The sequence below is a fragment of the Opisthorchis viverrini genome, assembly GCF_000715545.1.
Source record: "Opisthorchis viverrini unplaced genomic scaffold opera_v5_63, whole genome shotgun sequence".
NCBI classification, from domain to species: domain Eukaryota; kingdom Metazoa; phylum Platyhelminthes; class Trematoda; order Opisthorchiida; family Opisthorchiidae; genus Opisthorchis; species Opisthorchis viverrini.
The window spans coordinates 1636760-1646326 of NW_008751719.1; positions in this window are offsets into that span (position 1 = coordinate 1636760).

Here is a 9567-nt window from a genome sequence, read left to right on the forward strand (position 1 = left end):
ATGGAGAGATGTATACGGGAACACAACTGCAAGTATTTCTATCTTATTTGTTACGAAGTGGTGATAAAGTAACAGCCGGAGCAATCTGAATGGGTGGCAGTTATTTTGGAGCCATTTACTTGGTGACAGTGAACCCTCCATTTAGCGCCCATAAATGCACTTGCTAAAATACCCCCCTACAAGAGCAGAAGATGCAGCGAATGGTGGAAACAAAAGCCTCTTTATGGATGTTATTTCTGTGTTATTATTATTATTATTATTATTATCTGTGTTCCCCAGTGTTATGCAGCAAACAGTAGGTATGGCGTGGCGCTGCTTTATTTTGAAAATGCTTTATTAAGATTTCATTGTTTGAGAACGAGCCCCCCGAAAATTCAGAAAATATGAAATACTCTTTTCTCAAGGGAAACGTACACGTTTTTTATTGTTCTTGCGAGTTATGTTTTAGTCTGATTAAGAACTGTTTTTATTAAATAGAGTACCAAGCTCAGACGAACAGTGAGTCTTTCGTAGTGAGAGTGACAGAAAATCGATGGGTTTTTGGTGAACCTGTACAACAGACGGTATTCATGAAAACAATGTGCGTGCGCGTTGCGAGCAAACGAGACAAATTTCGCTAGTGATGAGCAACTAGCATATGCCGGTTGATTGAACCCGGAAGCTTTTGACAGAATAAGCAGTCTGAGAATGACATTCTCGTACTGACTAAATCACTTAATCACAGAACCTTCATTAGTACGGCTCGTGCTGACAACGCCAACTGCCAGATTGTTCCTTCCATCAGGGTACCCAGAGTCCTAGTCCGAGTATTCTGGTTAATCCATGCTAAGTGCGAAAGAACTTGACTTGGGTTTGAGTTTTATTAGGGCATTTCGGAAGTGCACACTTTTGCACATAATTTTATCGGATTTTCAGGCCCCCGATATGCAAGACGAAGGTGTTACCACCACTCCAAGAGAATGGTTTGACGACCGTCTTACATCAAGTTTGGCCAGCAAAGATATCTAGTCAGTGGACAAAAAGCCAGTTGCATGACTGACCGTAAGTACGTTCAATCTGAGTGCGGTAAAACAGAGATGTCAACTGGCAATCACTTATTCCCTTGAATAAATCCACATAGTAGTAGCGAGAGAAAATGGGCTGCGTCAGACGATTTGCAATGAGCAGTGCATTGCTTGGGGCAGTCTTTTTTAACCGAAGGCAGGATGGTTTGGGCGGGAACAGACACTCCCCAACCGACAGCATCACTATATCGCTGTATTGCCGAATTCAACTGGTGTTTCTGTCAAATGACAGGTACCCTAACACGTTCCATGCTGCTTTTAGTTGCCAGTTCTTCTCTCAATCGCCATACACTCCTCTGTTAGATTTGAAGCGCCATACAAGTTGAGGAAAAATTGTCTGTTTAAAGGCCTGTGCGTGCAGAGATCGTCGTTTGTTTGCTCTACTGCATTCGATCAAAACTTGCACAAGAATAACATGTGTAAGTTTCAAACACAAATACGTCCTCAAGGCATTTACCCGTCAAGGTCTTTAATATCAAACTTGCTTTCCATGCAATCAGCGTACTCATGAAACTCCCAACGATCGAAAGATAACGGAAATGACATCTGACGAACAAAATAATAACCGAGCGGAAATCTGTCATGGTTCCACATACTCAGGCACGGACTAAAGCGTGGTAAAGTTGTACAGCAGGACAGGGCGGTGTTCTGGCTTATCGTGCATTAAAAGAGGTTTTACTTAACTGTTTGTTTGCCAATGGATTATACGCCTCGTTTGTTTAGCTGTCAGATTTGCTACATGAGTGGTCCCAAAATTCTTCTTGCAAAGTGGTTGAATGTTCCAACGTTTCGGTGGAGTTAGGAACCCTGTAAAACCGCAGTTGCTAGGAATTGTTGGGTTTGCGAACACCTGATTTGCGGGTTCTCAGTATGTTCGTCACCCGTCTGCGCAAAATTTAAGGCACCTAGATAGTTCAGCGCCGACTTCGGGCATCATACTTGCTGATCATTATGAAGCTGTTGGACTTCAAGTGACAGACAATTCTCAAATTGTTGTTCATAACGACTTTGAAGTTCATAAAGCAGCAGCAAGCCCAACATCTGCCAGAAAAATCCGACAAAACTGCGTCATCAGGAACGAGAACAAAAAGCTGATAGAAGCAATGACAAAATCCAGATCTGCCTTTAATTAATTCATTTTATAAAATGGCTGAAAAGAATGGTGAAAATACCTTATATCTAGGGGCAAACAATTTACAGTTAGGTTGCAAACAAGTTTGTACACAAACGAGAGGCTGTGATGCAGTTTTATTCAGCGTGTCATTTGGGAGCCTGGTGCTCATAACCAAGTGGCTGTCTGTTAGAATCTCTGTGAAAACAGTGAAAACTTTAAGGTGCCCAGCCACATACCAGAGGGGCTTAAAAACACCTGAATTTGAAGTGGCCAGACTAGGTCTGGAGACCTATTAGCGGACTTTTAACAATCCTAGGAGTAGATTCACTGAGTTGTTCTTTGGAGCACTATAGGTAAATGTAAACCTACTGAATGGATCCACAGCTTCTAGGAGTCTGTAGTCAGTGCTGCAAGACAATCCTAAATTGCTACATTTTTAAAAAATATCCTTACCAGAAGACAAAAGTCATATTGATATAAAACTCACAAGCAAACATCACCACTTTTTGTCATCAAAATTTAAATTTCCCCTGTGTTTGTTACGATAGTCAGTCTATGAGTCTAATTTAAGGAAGTGAAAGTAGTGCCAACTATATTTATTTGGGTTACTAAAACAGTTAATATTGACGACGATGTGGTCAAACGTAATTAGACGGGAGATCTGTGCTGTGAACTTTCTTGAACGAAATATTTGTTAGTCATATTCCGACAATTAGTCCGACGAACTGCTGGGAATTAAGCTGATGCTGAAGCGAGACTCATCTGTTCTATTCTTGGAATCGGGTTTGGGAAACTATGAGACCGTCACTGTTCTAAATTGATTAGTGTTAACCACGTCCATCAAGCTGAATTCCAAACTTTCTTCTGCAGAGAAGGATCTTTCCATCTTTCCAATTTATCTGTTAGCCTTTAATCTATCTCTAATTGCGGATATGTTTGATACGTCTATCATAAATAAAAAACACCAAGATATTTGAATTTTGTTCCTTTAATTAGGACCCGAAAATCAAGAAGGAATAATCCTTCGAAAATAGAAAAAATTGATTTAACCACCTGTTGTTTAATTCTTTTTGAGGATTGTTGAATTTCGGTAAAAATTGATTGACAATAAAATCTAGCTACGTGTTAGGTACTTACAGTTCTGCCTCTGCGTGATGGATAAAGAGATTACAAGAAATAAATATTGACCGGTAGGCAATGCAATTTTATGTACAGTGGGTGTGTGCATGGGGAATGTCAGTACTGGAATCTACCAATATAAAAACTCTTGTGAGTGAGGCAACCGAAATCAGACAGAATTGCATTTAGGGATAACTTTGAATTCGCGTGTTACTTTTTTTCTCGCAGAAAGTTGAACGGCATTGCAAAGAATCCCAATGCACCTGGAAAGACTGGGCCTCAGGTAGGTGAACGGATTTGTTTCAGAAAAACTTTTCTCATCAGCAGGCTTGAGACTTTGGAGAATACTATCAGTTTTGGATAAATTTAGATAATTGTACGAAATCAACTTGCCTCAAGCAACATTGCGATGTTGGGTGAATTTTAGAAGGTAGTTAGCGAGAGAGACCACTACTCAGAAACAAGCAATAGGCCAATGGTGGATACGGTGCCTGTCACATGCACGTCAGACCTGTATTCTGACATGGTATGCTTCGTCCGTTTGGTCTATCCATGTATCACGTATGCTTTCAACCAAATCAACCCAAGAGCAAATGCAAAATTTTTTTGAAGCTGGTACTGTGACAGTATGCTGGACCTCGCATTCAGAAATGAAGCCGGTTTATCGCGCCTCAAAACAGGACTAGGTTTTTTGGGTGGTTAGGGAATTTTAAGAGTGAGTCGCATGTGAAAGTTGAAGTGTTGTTTGCAAATGGTTGGTTTGGCTTTGGTTCGCCGGGCGATTTCTCATTTTGTCCTTACAAATTTCTCATCAGGACTGATTTTATTCCCTTAGACTCGTTCCTGAATTAGGATTCCCAGGGAAAATGAATGTGCTTGAACTCAAACCTGCGGATAGGGGGCGTGATTACAGAGTGGCTGTCCCGGTCTCTTTCAACAATTTGGGTCACCAAACTCTGCAAGGACAACGAAGGTTGGAGCCAACTAGGTAAACATCTGGCTCGAATCGGTGTACAAATTAGTAGACAAATTTAGTATTGCGCGTCTCTTTCAGTTGTACTGCCTACGGGACCCATTTTGTAGTCATTTCTTTGACTTGCATACTTGTGCATGGCAAACGAATATTCCAGGGTGGCTGAATCCCGTATTGTTTTTTTAACGAAGAGAAAACGGGGACTCAGTGTTTTATAATAATCGTGTATTTGAAAAACCATATGCAGTTACATAATGAGATGAACTGGTATATCCTAATCAGTGGGCGCAAAACTTTTTAGCTATATGAAAAGTCACCTTGGGTAGTTTTGAATTCTGGGAGACTTATCGAACGACTATATTTTGCTCCATTTATTCGCATGTGCGTATAAGTCCTTCCGTTTAGTAAAAAGCTAACACTGAATTACATGTCCAATCCGTGACACATTTGGATGTTTTAATACGGTGGTTCGGCTCATTGAGAGGATGCCCTTCTTGTTCTAAATGGCTGCTGTGAAATGTGTATCACGGGATAAGTTGAGTCTTGAAATTTAAGGTAACTTAGGCTGAAGTACGATTTTGTCACTCCCTCGTCTCACACCACTACGATAACGTTCTGAAGCACCATATAATGGACTATTTTGTACCAAAAAAACAGACATATTACTGACAATGTGTGTTATGGTATAAATTACAGGGAGGCGAAATGAGGTACCAACGTGGAAATGAACGAAGACGACATGACAAAATTCCGTGCTGTATAGTAGAATATACTATACTACGATAATAATATATGATGACACAAGATTTATATGATGATATCGTATATATGATGATAAAATATAATATGGTGTAGTATAAAGTAACACGGCATAATACCCTTAACCATAATTTAATATAACACGATTTAGTATAATATACCATGGTATAGTGTACGTAGACTTTGTAATACACAAAACATTTTATATAAAATGATATCACATTATTTGAAATCAGGACAATATGTAAATTATCTATACGTGAGTCTCATATGGGGGTCTATGATGTCCTGCTTCAGTCAACCCGATAATTCTCACTGAATAAGGCAAAGGAACAACATGAATCAAACGTGCATGTGTATTATAGTGATGGGAAAAAAAACTGTAACAATTTTTCGCCTGAAAAGTATTGTGAGGATTATCGATTGGAATGCCATTTGGATCTTATAAGAAAGACTGTCTTTGTGAATTCACGAGTCTTAATTAAAGGAAACTGCCCACCTTTTCGGGACAAATTCTTTTTTTTTGGATTGGAAGGAAAGTCTAAGATTAATGATTCGGTTTCTTCTACTACCACGACGGTAAACTACACTGCAACAGTTTGTGTATCTTCAGAGGTTGAAGGAGTATTCTGGACGAATTTCGGTGCATCTTTATTGGAGCGCACTGGATTAGAAACCAAAATACGTTTCACAAAGAAAGGAGCTTTTACTGTATAGAGAAGTCTTCAAAGAAACTCCAGCTAAACAAACAATGAATCCTGTCCATATGATGTTAGTGTGGCCGTTCACCTATCGCCACGTTTCGGACAACTGAAAGGCTGACTTATATAAGATGAATGACCTTGATTGGCGCTAGTATACTACATTTAGGATGAACTTTTAGGCCTCTCACATCTTGTTTTCTACGTTTTGGTTTCTTTTGGGTAGATATGTCGCTTTGTTCTGGCAATCTGTATTATCTTTTGAAAAGTTCATAAGTAATACCATTGAAATGGTGCATTTTCAGACTGATTCCCAGTGATATATAGGTAGACAGCACGTTAGCATATTTACTGTGTTGTAGGTGGCTCTGCTTGAAGTCAGAGATGTATACTTTTAAAATATACTGATTATAGCACACTAACATCTGAGTTTTCTTATCGGTTCCTTCGTATCACCCAACTGCGCCGTTCAATGAGTTTGGATCTCAACTGTATGTGTGATGCCAGCATCTTGAATAAGCGGGTGTAGCAGACTCGTGTGGCGATTCCAAATCACCAGTTTAAAAGTACTAACTGAAAAGTCTTACACTGTGTGGTTTTCACAGTGTGTTTGCGACTTTGAAAGACAGTGTAAACTAATATCAGTGATGAGCAATCGCATGGTTTGCCGTTAACTATGCTCCCATCTTCGAGAGACTGTGCATACACCGTAGGGTTACTAAGACAGGAACATTGGACTGAGGTGCATTGTGGAATGGGTTTCGTATATTCTGATATAGGTGACTTACATATGTCAGTTTTCTGGGTTTATAGGGCCATCGTGGGCTTTCACTTATGAAGGTAGTGAGGTATCGTATCAGAAGGGGCTCCGAAGCTCACTCCAATATGCAGCGTACTTTATTGTTGAATGGTCGGTGTCCTGATTTCAGTGGTAATTCAAGGTAGATAGGAAACCGTGTATGAAACTGAAGACTTTATGAAGTTGGTGGACAGATGACTTGATTGGATTGCATTTGAGCATTGCTAACAAATGTGCGATTTGCAAATTCAAACGAACACTACCCCTGCTTCATCTTGTTTGTGTAGAGTAACCAGGAATATAATTTTCCAACCTGTTTCATTTTTCCAATGAAACAGGAATGGGAGTATGATCGTGATTCCGCGATGAAAAAAATCACGGTGGGGTTTCCGTTAGTACGGTCTTGATTTGCAAACTTCTGCAAATCATCGCGTAGGTCCAATTTCCGATTCAGTTAAGTAATATACTTATTAGAAATTTGGGAAGCAGGCCTACCTGAAGATGCGGAAACGTCAGGGGCTACTGAAGAACTGTTGTCTACTTCATAAGAATTGCCACTGCATGAAAATGTACATGTTCTAATTCGTGTCCCCCTTGCCAGCTCGTCTGCGACCGTAACTAACTGTTTTACATAAACCAAAACTTCAAAGACCCTCGTATCTCCCCAAAGCTCTGCCTTAGCTGCCAGTAAGCTATATCTGTCTATCTATATATATATATATATAGTGTTGATGAAGAAAGTCACATAGCCTTAACGTTTAACCAATACAGAAGGAAAACGTGTTTTGTCGTCAAGCACGAATGGAGAGAAGTGCTTGAATGATCATTTGCAGGTGTCAACATTAGGCATTATCTTTTACTTAAATATCACGCAGAGTGAAGGTTTTTCTTAATAAAGTCCATTTTATTGTCTCAGCAAAATTTTCTGTGTTACACTTAGCACACTACTTATAAAGTTGCTGAAAATTCTTCGATAGCCTACAACCGATTTTGATCTTCTTGGCGCAGTCTCCGAGTTTCCGTCAACCTACCTGAACAAAAAATACAAGAAATTAGCGAAATACTGATTGACAAATAAATCGGGTTTTGCAGAAGACTTATCTGGAACCCAACTAAATCACTCGTTTATGATGTTTCTAATCAACAAAATGTGTTACACCAGGCTGCCTTATGTTTCAGTTGGTTCGATTTTTGAGATATCGCGAAGCATGTATACACGTAATACACTACTTATAATGTTACTTGGAAACATCATAAGCGAGGGGTCAACCTGAGTTCCAGGTAGTTTTCCTTCAAAACCAAATTTGGAAACGACTGTATTTCTCTAAGTGTGTTTATTAATTTTAAAAACTGTTCATATCTAGTGAGTTGGACGCACGTGCGCTATAGAAGGTGCGACTGGCTCATATCCAACAATGTTTCCAACCACCAATAAGTCCCGTATCAGGTCTCCATCCCGAGGGACGACAGTGTTCAGCTTATTAAAATTTGTGTGTAGTGGCTTTCATATTTCTTTACCAAGCCGTATTTTGACCTCCCCTAGCTCGTGTCCGCGACTCACACAACTACCGTGTGGGTGCATACTTTTATTTTTTCAACAGTGCGTGAACTCCTCAATGTAGCTCTGCCATGTAATTGTGAATCATGTGCGTCATTTTGACGAGTCCAAATTGCTTGATTTTACATGGGATGAAGTGCTACTTCAGAAATAGTGCCGCCATCTACACAGAGACTCAACAGTGTCCTCGGAAAACCATACGATTCTCGCATGTCCAGGTTCACGTGTTGTTGTCGTTCGTTTAATTGGGGTCAAACTCATCAACGACAGTTTTCTGAGTCTGAATCTTGTTTTCAAATGTGAACGAGAGAGTAAATAGAAAATTAGATGTATTATTTTATTTTGCCGCCAGGTCTGCTCATTTTGGATTTTTTTGTTTAAAGAATGAATGGAGGTAGAGAGTTTTACTCTCAAGAAAGTACACTTATTCTCGGGAGCAGAAACTTTATTAAGGGCCGCGATGAACGAATGATTCACAAAGACATTTATCTATGGACTTTTACCAGCAGACGGAAACAACTGCTCAAGTTTGTAATGTTTTCAGGCGACTGAATGTGCTGCACCAAGCCGTCTCGTGCTTCAGTTAGTACAATATTCGAGATGTCGCGATACATGTATATGCGTAATGTGTTACTCATATGGTTGCTGAAAATTCTTTGACAGCTGACGACTAGTTTTATCCTGCTTGGGGCTCATCAGGTAGGCGCAGTCTCCGAGTTCCTATCAACCTACTTGGACACAGATTGCATGAAATTAGCGAAATAAACTCAGTTGCTTAGCAACACCATAAACGATAGATTCAGTTGGGTTTCAGGTGAGTTTTGTCGTAAAACCAAATTTGTTTGCAAAAGCGAATATCAAACCAAAATATATGTTGGATTTGTCTAGTTTTGCTAGAAAATTGACTAGATCTTCTTTGTAGATTAGTGATTATTATATTCACCCTTGTAATAATGAACCCCAGAATGAGAGGCATCAAATTTTCTTTATTCCTGGCCGCCAAACTTGATGTTTGCTAACTGCCTGGTATAACTAGATCCGTCACGAAGAGATTGGACCTTACCATGGTGTGACAATTTCCGCACCTCAACGATCCATTGGGCTATACTGGAGAGTGTCCCGCGACACTCACAGTCTCTCATACCAGGTTGGTTAATGGTTAGAGGTTTGACGAAAACAGTCTTCTGGCCCTCCAGGTTGAGGGTTGGAACATGTGGCAACTTGTTCCGTAGAAATGGCAATGAATTTGAATTTTCCACCAAGCACCGCGGCCCAGCGGTTAGGCTTTAGGTCGAGGACCCTTATCGTCCTCCTGTCTAGGTGTGGTCGCCCTGACAGTATCCCAGCCCACGTACAACCATGAACTGCACATACACAAAAAAACTCATGCCACATTGCCAGTCGCGTGGTGCTATCAGCCGGGTCGCCTTACTTGCTGCATACAGCAGGGCGGGTAAGCGAAAACAGGCTACTGCTGAAG